Below are 12,462 nucleotides of genomic sequence, written 5' to 3'. Positions count from 1 at the left end.
ACCAATCCACTATCACAGAGATTTAACGACTGTAACTAGTAGGTAACATGGTAAAAAATTGGTAAGAATGTAGAAGGCTTGAACAACAGTTTTTATTTAATGTACATAGATAAGACTCCCCACCCCCAAATTTAAGACTATGTATTCTTCTTAAGTATACGATGAACAGTTACATACATTAACCAGACTCAAGTTCAATGATTTCTTTTTTTTCTTTTCTTTTTTCTTTTTTTTTTTTTTTGAGAAAGAGTCTTGCTCTGTTGCCCAGGCTGGAATGTAAGTGGCATGATCATAGCTCAACGGCAGCTTTGAACTCCTCAGTTCCAATGATCCTCCCACCTCAGCCTCTTGATAAGTTCAACAGATTTTTTTGATCCTCCTACCTCAGCCTCTTGATAAGTTCAATAGTTTTTGAACTGTTTTTGTTTTGTTTTGTTTTGTTTTTTTAGACAGAGTCTCTGGGGCTCAAGCAATCCCCTGGCCTCAACCTCTCAGATAGCTGGGACTATAGGTGCCTGCCATGGCACTAGGCTAGTTTTTCTATTTTTAGTAGAGATAGGGGTCGTGTTCTTGCTCAGCCTGAGCTAAGGTGATCTAGCCTCCTGGGCTTCCCAGAGTGTTAGTATTGCAGGCGTGAGCCACAGTTCTTGGCCAGGTTCAACAATTTTTTTTTTTTTTTTTTGAAGAGACAGAGTCTCATTTTGTTGCCCTTGGTAGAGAGCCGTTGCTTCACAGCTCACAGCAACCTCCAGCTCTTGGGCTTAGGCGATTCTTTTGCCTCAGCCTCCCAAGTAGCTGGGACTACAGGCACCCGCCACAGCCGGGCTATTTTTTTGTTGCAGTTTGGCCAGGGCGGGGTTTGAACCCGCCACCCTCTGTATATGGGGCTGGCACCCTACTCACTGAGCCACAGGCACCGCCCCAGGTTCAAAGTTTTAAAGACATTTTCTTTCTTTCTTTTTTTTTTTTTGCCGTTTTTGGCCGGGGCTTGGTATGAACCTGCCACCTCCGGCATATGGGGCCAGTGCCCTACTCCTTTGAGCCACAGGCGCTGCCCTAAAGACATTTTCTTTTCTTTTTTTTTTTTTTTTATTAAATCATAGCTGTGTACATTAGTATGATCATGGGGCACCATACACTTGGTTCATAGACTGTTTGACACATTTTCATCACGCTAGTTAACATAGCTTTCCTGGCATTTTCTTAGTTATTTTGCTAAGACTTTTACATTCCACTTTTACTAAGATTCACCCTTATAAGATGCACCCTTGTAAGATGCACCGCAGGTGTAATCCCATTAATCCACCTCCCTCTACCTACCTCCCCCCTCCCTCCCCTCCCTTTCCCCCTTCTCCCTATTCTTAGGTTATAACTGGATTATAGCTTTCATGTGAAGGTCCTACATTAGTTTCATAATAAGGGTGAGTACATTGGGTACTTTTTCTTCCATTCTTGAGACACATTACTAAGAAGAATATGTTCCAGCTCCATCCATGTAAACATGAAAGAGGTAAAGTCTCCATCTTTCTTTAAGGCTGCATAATATTCCATGGTGTACATATACCACAATTTATTAATCCATTCGTGGATCGATGGGCACTTGGGCTTTTTCCATGACTTAGCAATTATGAATAGGGCTGCAATAAATATTCTGATACAAATATCTTTGTTATGATGTGATTTTTGATCTTCTGGGTATATGCCCAGTAGAGGGATTACAGGATTGAATGGCAGATCTATTTTTAGATCTCTAAGTGTTCTCCGTATCTCTTTCCAAAAGGAATGTATTAATTTGCATTCCCATCAGCAGTGCAAAAGTGTTCCCTTTTTTCTACATCCGCGCCAACATCTCTGGCTAAAGACATTTTCAATTGGGTCATGTTCTCTGGCCATCATTCATCATGTAATTAATTTAAAAATCAATGAAAAATGATTAAAAATAAATATATTTGTAAATTACATTTAATATTTGAAATAATGCCCCATGGGTCTTGAAAACATAAAATAGAAAATATTTAGAACTGAATGATAATGAAAGTATTACTAATATAGCTTCTGACATAAAACTAAAATAGTGCTTAAATTATTCATAAACTTAAAGCTTTTATTAAGAAAAAGGTACAGGCTTGGCACCTGTAGCTGGGTGTTGTGGTGGACACCTGTTGTCCCAGCTACTTGGGAGGCTGAGGCAAGAGAATTGCTTAAGCCCAAGAGTTTGAGGTTGCTGTGAGCTGTGATGCTACAGCACTCTACTGAGGGCAACATAGTGAGACTCTGTCTCAAAAAAAATTTTTTTTTAAAGGCATAAACTTAAGGAAACAGAATAAACTTGAAGAAAGTATAAAAACAAAATAGTGGGATAAAAACCAAAACATTCAGTAAGGAGAGCAATGAAAGTGAATACCCTTTTCTTTGTAAAGATTGAAGAAATAGGGCGGCGCCTGTGGCTCAATCAGTAGGGCGCAGGCCCCATATACCGAGGGTGGCGGGTTCAAACCCAGCCCCAGCCAACCTGCAACCAAAAAATAGCCGGGCGTTGTGGCGGGCGCCTGTAGTCCCAGCTACTCGGGAGGCTGAGGCAACAGAATCGCTTAAGCCCAGGAGTTGAAGGTTGCTGTGAGCTGTGTGAGGCCACGGCAATCTACCTAGGGCCGTAAAGTGAGACTCTGCCTCTCCAAAAAAAAAAAAAGATTGAAGAAGTAGATAAACCTTTGATCAAAAAAAGATGATAAATGGTACACATAAAGAATTTTAGGAACTCAGGCACGAGGATTCATGCACGTAATCCCAGCACTTTCAGAGATTGGGTCAGAAGGACTGTTTGAACCCAGGAGTTGAAGATCAGCCTGGGCAACAGAGTGAGACCCTCGCTCTATAAAAAATTAAAAAATGAGTTTGGTGTGGTGCTGCTCATCTGCCATCCTAGCTATGCAGGAGGCTGAGGCAGGAGGGAGGCTCACTTGAGCTCAAAATTTCAAGGCTGCAGTGAGCTGTGATTGTGCTACTGCACTCTAGCCTGGGTGACTAAGATCCTATCTCTTAAAAAAAAAAAAAGCATTTTCAGAATAAAAAGAAAGATGTAACTAAGACGCATTATAGATCTAAAGTCAGTGAGAATGGTAGAAAAATTTTGTGCTAAGAAATTGAAATTTTAGGATGGCACCTGTGGCTCAGTAAGTAGGGTGCTGGCCATATGTGGAGGGTAGCCAAACCAACAAAAAAATAGCTAGGTGCTGTGGTGGGCACCTATAGTCCCAGCTACTCAGGAGGCTGAGGCAAGAGAATCACCTAAGCCCAAGAGCTGGAGGTTGCTGTGAGCTGTGACGCTATGGCACTCTACCAAGGGTGACAAGTGAGACTCTGTCTCTAAAAAAAAAAATAAGTTTAACAGAAGATGTGCAAAAACCAAATGAAAATAATTACAAAAGACTATGCAAAGGCATTAAAGATCTAAATAAATGGAGAGATATACCATACCCTCACTGAAAAGACTTCATATATTAAAGGTATCTATTCCTCAAAATTTAATTTGTCCATTCAATGCAATTTCGAAATCAAAATCATAAAAGATTTTCTTCAGAGAATTTGATGGAGTAATTATAAAATGTATATGGGAGAAAAAAGTTCAAGATCATCCAAGGCAATTTTATTTATTTTTTTTTTTTTATTGTTGGGGATTCATTGAGGGTACAATAAGCCAGGTTACACTGATTGCAATTGTTAGGTAAAGTCCCTCTTGCAATCATGTCTTGCCCCCATAAAGTGTGACACACACCAAGGCCCCACCCACCTCCCTCCTTCCCTCTTTCTGTTATCCATCCAAGGCAATTTTAAATAAAAGTGGAAGTGACTTGACCAACATATCACGTTATATAAATAAAGTAATTAAGGTAATGTGTTATTTGTGCAGGAATAGACAAACAGATCAATGGAATAGAAAGCACCCAAACAGATCTGTGCTAATATGGAAACTTGAACAATGTATGTATCTTGAATTTATCTTATATAGATATATAAGACATATATACTATATATTTAAACTACGTTTGCCCTAAAGCTACCTTCTTATGTAGTGAACTGCACCCTAACTTAGTATGTAAAGAAATTGCAACCTAATTAAGAGTATATTCTCCCAAAAAGTAGCTGTCTCAGCCAATCACAGGCTGCCACTCAGTATAACATGTCCATATAAGGCAAATGCTTCATCATACCTTGTTCAGATGAGGCAAATGCTGAGCTGTAAACAAACAAGATGTTTCTGTATGTCACTTACTTTGTCTATTTATAAATATCGCCTTTCCTCATTGGTTGGGTGGAGCTCCCTGAACACCTCCTGATTCTGGGTGCTGCCTGATTCATGAATCATGCTTTGATTCTGCTCAATTTGTCTGAAGTTTTTCTTTAATAATATATATTGGATATATACAATTTATATAGAGATATGTAAAGTATCCAGCCATGGGTAATCTCTTATATGCATCTATATATATTTATGTATATATTCAAGATTCATATATATATATGTGTATTGCTCAAGTCAGAGGTAAAACTGCAGATTATTAGGAAATCAATGGACTGATCTCAATAAATGATCTGGAAAACTAGACAAGAAAATGGAAAACAATTAAATTTGTATCTTGTCCTAGGTGGGATTCCTTAGAAGCCTGAGATAGGAATTCATGTTCAAGTGACTTATTGGGGGAGTGCTCTCAGGTATAAGGAAATAAAAGAGCACAGTGTGGTCAGTATAGTCTCAGCTGAAGATTAGCTTCAGTCTGATTCTAAGGAGAAATTCGAGAGCACAAATTGTAACATTAGAAGTAAGTCAATTAGGTGAGCCTGGTGGCATGTGCCTATAGCCCCAGCTACCTGGGAGGATGAGGTGGAAGGATCATTTGAACTCAGTAGTTTGAGGCTGTGGTGAGGTATCATCCCACCACTACATTCTAGCCTGGTCAACAGAATGAGATCCGTATCTCAACCCCTGCCAAAAAAAAAAAAAAAAAAAAACGCAAACACTAATAACAAATAAAAATTGCATTCTGCAGCAAGGACTGGCCTTTTGAACTCAGGTGAAAATTATTGGCTTAGGTTGTCCCTCTGGGGGTGGGGGAATGAGATTATTCTAGCAAGGTGGCAATATGGGCTGAGACAAGAGAATCGCTTAAGGCCAGGAGCTGGAGGTTGCTGTAAGATGTGATGCCACGGCACTCTACCCAGGGCGACAGCTTGAGGCTCTGTCTTAAAAAAAAAAACAAAGTCCATCTTGGGTTTGCTTGCTAATTAACTATTGTACCTTATAAAAATGGATTTTTAAGATTGTGAATATAGTGACCATGTTTTATAAGAGTGGAAATGAAAATGAGAATGATCATAATATCAACACCAGCATGACCCACATATCACTGTAAATGAAAGCTAAATAATTATGTAACGTTAATGACAGATGGAAAGACAATATAACTGGATTAGAAAAGTAAATAACTAAAACAGCATATTAAACAATATGTGAAGAAATTGGGATTGGGTATGGTGGAGAAGGGGATGTGAAAACACAGTGACTGAATCTTACAAGTTTAAGATGACACAGACTAGGGGCAGCACCTGTGGCTCAAAGGGGAGGGAACTGGCCCCATAGGCCAGAGGTGGTGGGTTCAAGCCTAGCCCTGGCCAAAAACTGCAAAGAAAGAAAAGAGGGGAGGCGGAGCAAGATGGCAGCCGAGTAACAGCTTCCTTGCATCTGGGCACCGTGAGTCTGGGGATATAGGACTCCAGGCATCTCTGGCTGCTGGGATCTGCCTATCATCACCCCTGAGAGGATACAGGGAGTCAGCGAGAGACTTCTGGACCCCAAGAGGAGGACTAAAACAGTGGAAAACTGGCAAGTGGTCGCGTGTGTTCAATCCGTCTAAACCCACCCGCAACTTCCACAGGCACGAGAACTTAAAGAGCAAGAGGAAGTGAAAGGAAAATTAAGGCAAGGAAACAGATAAAAGAAATCACCCATGAGGAAGAATCAGCAGAAAACTCCAGGCAACATGAAAAACCAGTCCAGAACAACCCTGCCAAGGGACAATGAGGTAGCTACTGCAGAGGATTCCACCTATACAGAAATGTTAGGAATGACAGAAAGGGAATTTAGAATACACATGTTGAAAACAATGAAAGAAATGATGGAAACAATGAAGGAAACTGCTAATAAAGTGGAAAATAACCAAAAGGAAATCCAAAAACAGAATCAAATAAGAGATGAACGATATGAAGAATATAAAAAGGATATAGCAGAGCTGAAGGAAATGAAACAGTCAATCAGGGAACTTAAAGATGCAATGGAAAGTATGAGCAACAGGTTAGACCATGCAGAAGAAAGAATTTCAGAGGTAGAAGACAAAGTTCTTGAGATAACTCAGATAGTAAAAGAGGCAGAAAAGAAGAGAGAGAAAGCAGAACGTTCACTGTCAGAATTATGGGACTTTATGAAGCGTTCCAACATACGAGTTATAGGAATTCCAGAAGGGGAAGAAGAATGCCCCAGAGGAATGGAAGCCATACTAGAGAATATTATAAAAGAAAATTTCCCAAATATCACCAAAGATTCTGACACACTGCTTTCAGAGGGCTATCGGACCCCACGTCGCCTCAACTCTAACCGAGCTTCTCCAAGACACATTGTGATGAACCTGTCCAAAGTCAAGACAAAAGAAAAGATTCTGCAAGCTGCCAGGAGTAAGCGCCAGTTGACCTACAGGGGCAAATCCATCAGAGTGACCGCAGACTTCTCTAATGAAACCTTCCAAGCAAGAAGACAATGGTCATCTACCTTTAATCTACTTAAACAGAACAATTTCCAGCCCAGAATTCTGTACCCTGCTAAGCTAAGCCTAAAAATTGACAGAGAAATCAAATCATTTACGGATATACAAACATTGAGGAAATTCGCCACAACAAGACCAGCTCTACAGGAAATACTTCAACCTGTTCTGCACACTGACCACCACAATGGATCAGCAGCAAAGTAAGAACTCAGAAATTAAAGGACAGAACCAAACCTCCACACTGATGCAAAAGATAAAACTAAGCAATGGACTCTGCAAAATAAGACGAATAGAATATTACCACACTTATCAATTATCTCAATAAATGTTAATGGCTTGAATTCCCCACTGAAGAGACATAGATTGGTTGACTGGATTAAAAAACACAAGCCATCCATTTGCTGTCTGCAAGAAACACACCTGGCTTCAAAAGACAAATTAAAGCTCCGAGTCAAGGGTTGGAAGACAATTTTTCAGGCAAATGGAATTCAGAAGAAAAGAGGAGTTGCAATCTTATTTTCAGATACATGTGGATTTAAAGCAACTAAAGTCAAAAAAGACAAAGATGGTCACTTTATATTGGTCAAGGGAAAACTACAACAAGAAGACATTTCAATTCTAAATATCTATGCACCCAATTTAAATGCTCCCAGATTCTTGAAACAGACCTTACTCAGTCTGAGCAATATGATATCTGATAATACCATAATAACAGGGGACCTTAACACTCCTCTTACAGAGCTGGACAGATCCTCTAAACAGAAATTAAACAAGGATATAAGAGACTTAAATGAGACCCTAGAACAACTGTGCTTGATAGATGCATATAGAACACTACATCCCAAAGATAAAGAATATACATTCTTCTCATCACCCCATGGAACATTCTCCAAAATTGATCATATCCTGGGACACAAAACAAATATCAACAGAATCAAAAGAATTGAAATTTTACCTTGTATCTTCTCAGACCATAAGGCACTAAAGGTGGAACTCAACTCTAACAAAAATGCTCGACCCCACCCAAAGGCATGGAAACTAAACAATCTTCTGTTGAATAACAGATGGGTGAAGGAAGAAATAAAACAGGAAATCATTAACTTCCTTGAGCATAACAACAATGAAGACACAAGCTACCAAAACCTGTGGGATACTGCAAAAGCAGTTTTGAGAGGAAAATTCATTGCTTTGGATGCCTACATTCGAAAAACAGAAAGAGAGCACATCAACAATCTCACAAGAGATCTTATGGAATTGGAAAAAGAAGAACAATCTAAGCCTAAACTCAGTAGAAGAAAAGAAATCTCCAAAATCAAATCAGAGATCAATGAAATTGAAAACAAAAGAATCATTCAGAAAATTAATGAAACAAGGAGTTGGTTTTTTGAAAAAATAAATAAAATAGATAAACCATTGGCCAGACTAATGAGGAATAGAAAAGTAAAATCTCTAGTAACCTCAATCAGAAATGATAAAGGGGAAATAACAACTGATCCCACAGAGATACAAGAGATCATCTCTGAATACTACCAGAAACTCTATGCCCAGAAATTTGACAATGTGAAAGAAATGGATCAATATTTGGAATCACACCCTCTCCCTAGGCTCAGCCAGGAAGAAATAGAGCTCCTGAACAGACCAATTTCAAGCACTGAGATCAAAGAAACAATAAAAAATCTTCCAACCAAAAAATGCCCTGGTCCAGATGGCTTCACTCCAGAATTCTATCAAATCTTCAAGGAAGAGCTTATTTCTGTACTGCAGAAATTATTCCAAAAAATTGAGGAAGAAGGAATCTTCCCCAACACATTCTATGAAGCAAACATCACCCTGATACCAAAACCAGGAAAAGACCCAAACAAAAAGGAGAATTTCAGACCAATCTCACTCATGAACATAGACGCAAAAATTCTCAACAAAATCCTAGCCAATAGATTACAGCTTATCATCAAAAAAGTCATTCATCATGATCAAGTAGGCTTCATCCCAGGGATGCAAGGCTGGTTTAACATACGCAAGTCTATAAACATTATTCACCATATTAACAGAGGCAAAAATAAAGATCACATGATCCTCTCAATAGATGCAGAAAAAGCATTTGATAAAATCCAGCATCCTTTTCTAATTAGAACACTGAAGAGTATAGGCATAGGTGGCACATTTCTAAAACTGATTGAAGCTATCTATGACAAACTCACAGCCAATATTTTACTGAATGGAGTAAAACTGAAAGCTTTTCCTCTTAGAACTGGAACCAGACAAGTTTGTCCTCTGTCACCTTTACAATTCAACGTAGTGCTGGAAGTTCTAGCCAATACAATTAGGCAAGACAAGGAAATAAAGGGAATCCAAATGGGAGCAGAGGAGGTCAAACTCTCCCTCTTTGCTGATGACATGATCTTATACTTAGAGAACCCCAAAGACTCAACCACAAGACTCCTAGAAGTCATCAAAAAATACAGTAATGTTTCAGGATATAAAATCAATGTCCACAAGTCAGTAGCCTTTGTGTACACCAATAACAGTCAGGATGAGAAGCTAATTAAGGACACAACTCCCTTCACCATAGTCTCAAAGAAAATGAAATACCTAGGAATATACCTAATGAAGGAGGTGAAGGACCTCTATAAAGAAAACTATGAAATCCTCAGAAAGGAAATAGCAGAGGATATTAACAAATGGAAGGACATTCCATGCTCATGGATGGGAAGAATCAACATTGTTAAAATGTCTATACTTCCCAAAGCAATCTACCTATTCAATGCCATTCCTATCAAAATACCAACATCGTACTTTCAAGACTTGGAAAAAATGATTCTGCGTTTTGTATGGAACCAGAAAAAAACCCGTATAGCTAAGGCAGTTCTCTGTAACAAAAATAAAGCTGGGGGCATCAGCATACCAGATTTTAGTCTGTACTACAAAGCCATCGTGCTCAAGACAGCATGGTACTGGCACAAAAACAGAGACATAGACACTTGGAATCGAATTGAAAACCAAGAAATGAAACTAACATTTTACAACCACCTAATCTTTGATAAACCAAACAAGAACATACCTTGCGGGAAAGACTCCCTATTCAATAAATGGTGTTGGGAGAACTGGATGTCTACATGTAAAAGACTGAAACTGGACCCACACCATTCCCCACTCACAAAAATTGATTCAAGATGGATAACGGACTTAAACTTAAGGCATGAAACAATAAAAATCCTCCAAGAAAGCATAGGAAAAACACTGGAAGATATTGGCCTGGGGAAAGACTTCATGAAGAAGACTGCCATGGCAATTGCAACAACAACAAAAATAAACAAATGGGACTTCATTAAACTAAAAAGCTTCTGTACAGCTAAGGAGACAATAACCAAAGCAAAGAGACAACCTACACAATGGGAAAGGATATTTGCATATTTTCAATCAGACAAAAGCTTGATAACTAGGATCTATAGAGAACTGAAATTAATCCACATGAAAAAAGCCAACAATCCCTTATATCAATGGGCAAGAGACATGAATAGAACTTTCCCTAAAGACGACAGACGAATGGCTAACAAACACATGAAAAAATGTTCATCATCTCTATATATTAGAGAAATGCAAATCAAAACAACCCTGAGATATCATCTAACCCCAGTGAGAATGGCCCACATCACAAAATCTCAAAACTGCAGATGCTGGCGTGGATGTGGAGAGAAGGGAACACTTTTACACTGCTGGTGGGACTGCAAACTAGCTTTCTGGAAGGAAGTATGGAGAAACCTCAAAGCACTCAAGCTAGACCTCCCATTTGATCCTGCAATCCCATTACTGGGCATCTACCCAGAAGGAAAGAAATCCTTTTATCATAAGGACACTTGTACTAGACTGTTTATTGCAGCTCAATTTACAATCGCCAAAACGTGGAAACAGCCTAAATGCCCACCAACCCAGGAATGGATTAACAAGCTGTGGTATATGTATACCATGGAATACTATTCAGCCATTAAAAAAAATGGAGACTTTACATCCTTCGTATTAACCTGGATGGAAGTGGAAGACATTATTCTTAGTGAAGCATCACAAGAATGGAGAAGCATGAATCCTATGTACTCAATTTTGATATGAGGACAATTAATGACAATTATGGTTATGGGGGGAAACAGAAAGAGGGAAGGAGGGAGGTGGGTGGGGCCTTGGTGTGTGTCACACTTTATGGGGGCAAGACATGATTGCAAGAGGGACTTTACCTAACAATTGCAATCAGTGTAACCTGGCTTATTGTACCCTCAATGAATCCCCAACAATAAAAAAAAAAAAAAGAAAAAAAAAGTTTCTAAAAAAAAAAATAATAATAATATATGTATATAATTTATATTATTATTATTATTCAGATCTTTCCAAATGTGGAGTGTAAATGGTATAACCACTTTGTGAACTAATCCATTAGTTGTTCTTTTTTTTTTTTTTTGTAGAGACAGAGTCTCACTTTATGGCCCTCGGTAGAGTGCTGTGGCCTCACACAGCTCACAGCAACCTCCAACTCCTGGGCTTAAGATATTCTCTTGCCTCAGCCTCCCGAGTAGCTGGGACTACAGGCGCCCGCTACAACGCCTGGCTAACCATTAGTTTTTCTTTGCTGTATAACATATTACTATAAGCCTAGTGGCTTAAAAGATATTTATTACCTCACACTTTTTACCAGCAGGAGTCCAGGAACAGTTTATTTGCCCAGGGTCTCACAATGCTGCAGTCAAAGTATAAATCAGGACTTCTCATTTGGAGGCTTGATTAGGGGACAGCTTGCTTTTATTCTTTTTGTTGCCCTCAGTAAAGTGCTGTATCATCATAGTTCACAGCAACCTCAAACTCCTGGGCTCAAGCAATTCTCTTGCCTCAGCCTTCCCAGTAGCTGGGACTATAGGCACCTGCCACGACGCCTAGCTATTTTTGGAGATAGGATATCTCTCTACCTCAGGCTGGTCTTGAACTTGTGAGCTCAGGTGATTTGCCCACTCCTGCCTCCCAGAGTGCTGGGATTACAGGCATGAGCCACCTTGGGAGAACCTGCTTTTAAGCTCTCTCAGGTCATTGGCAGAATTCATTTCCTAGTTGTAACACTGAGAACACCAGCTTCTTACAGTCTGGTGTTGGCTGGTGGCTGCACTCAAGTCAAGAAGCCATCTGCAGATTCCTGCTATGTAGCTGTCTCCATAGGTAATTTACAACATGACATCTTGCTCCTTAAGGACTAGCAGGAGAGTCTCTAGCTCCAGTTAGCTGAGGCAGAGTCTTATACAATCTTACAACTATTCATGCACATGAACTTTATGGCCCCCTGTATAACAAAGCATAATCATGGGATGACATCCCATCATTTCTGCCAGATTTTATTGGCTAGAAATAAATCAAAGGTCCCACCTGTACTCAAGGGTTGGGTGAGAGTTATACAGGGCAACATCAAGAGGCCATCTTAGAATTCTTCCTACCATATCTATAAATGTTAAAAGATGCAATGTCCTTGGATTTGTGCAGTTTCCCTGTACGTAGTAGAGATGTACAAGAATGTTCATAGCAGCATTGTTTGAAATAATAAAATTATTCTATTTTAAATTCCTCAAAATACAAAATTATACAGTCAAACAGACATTAGCTTAAAAAAACACTTTGC

This window comes from Nycticebus coucang, chromosome 16 (genome assembly GCF_027406575.1).
Source record: "Nycticebus coucang isolate mNycCou1 chromosome 16, mNycCou1.pri, whole genome shotgun sequence".
Classification (NCBI taxonomy): domain Eukaryota; kingdom Metazoa; phylum Chordata; class Mammalia; order Primates; family Lorisidae; genus Nycticebus; species Nycticebus coucang.
Note: the sequence above shows the minus strand (reverse complement) of the source record.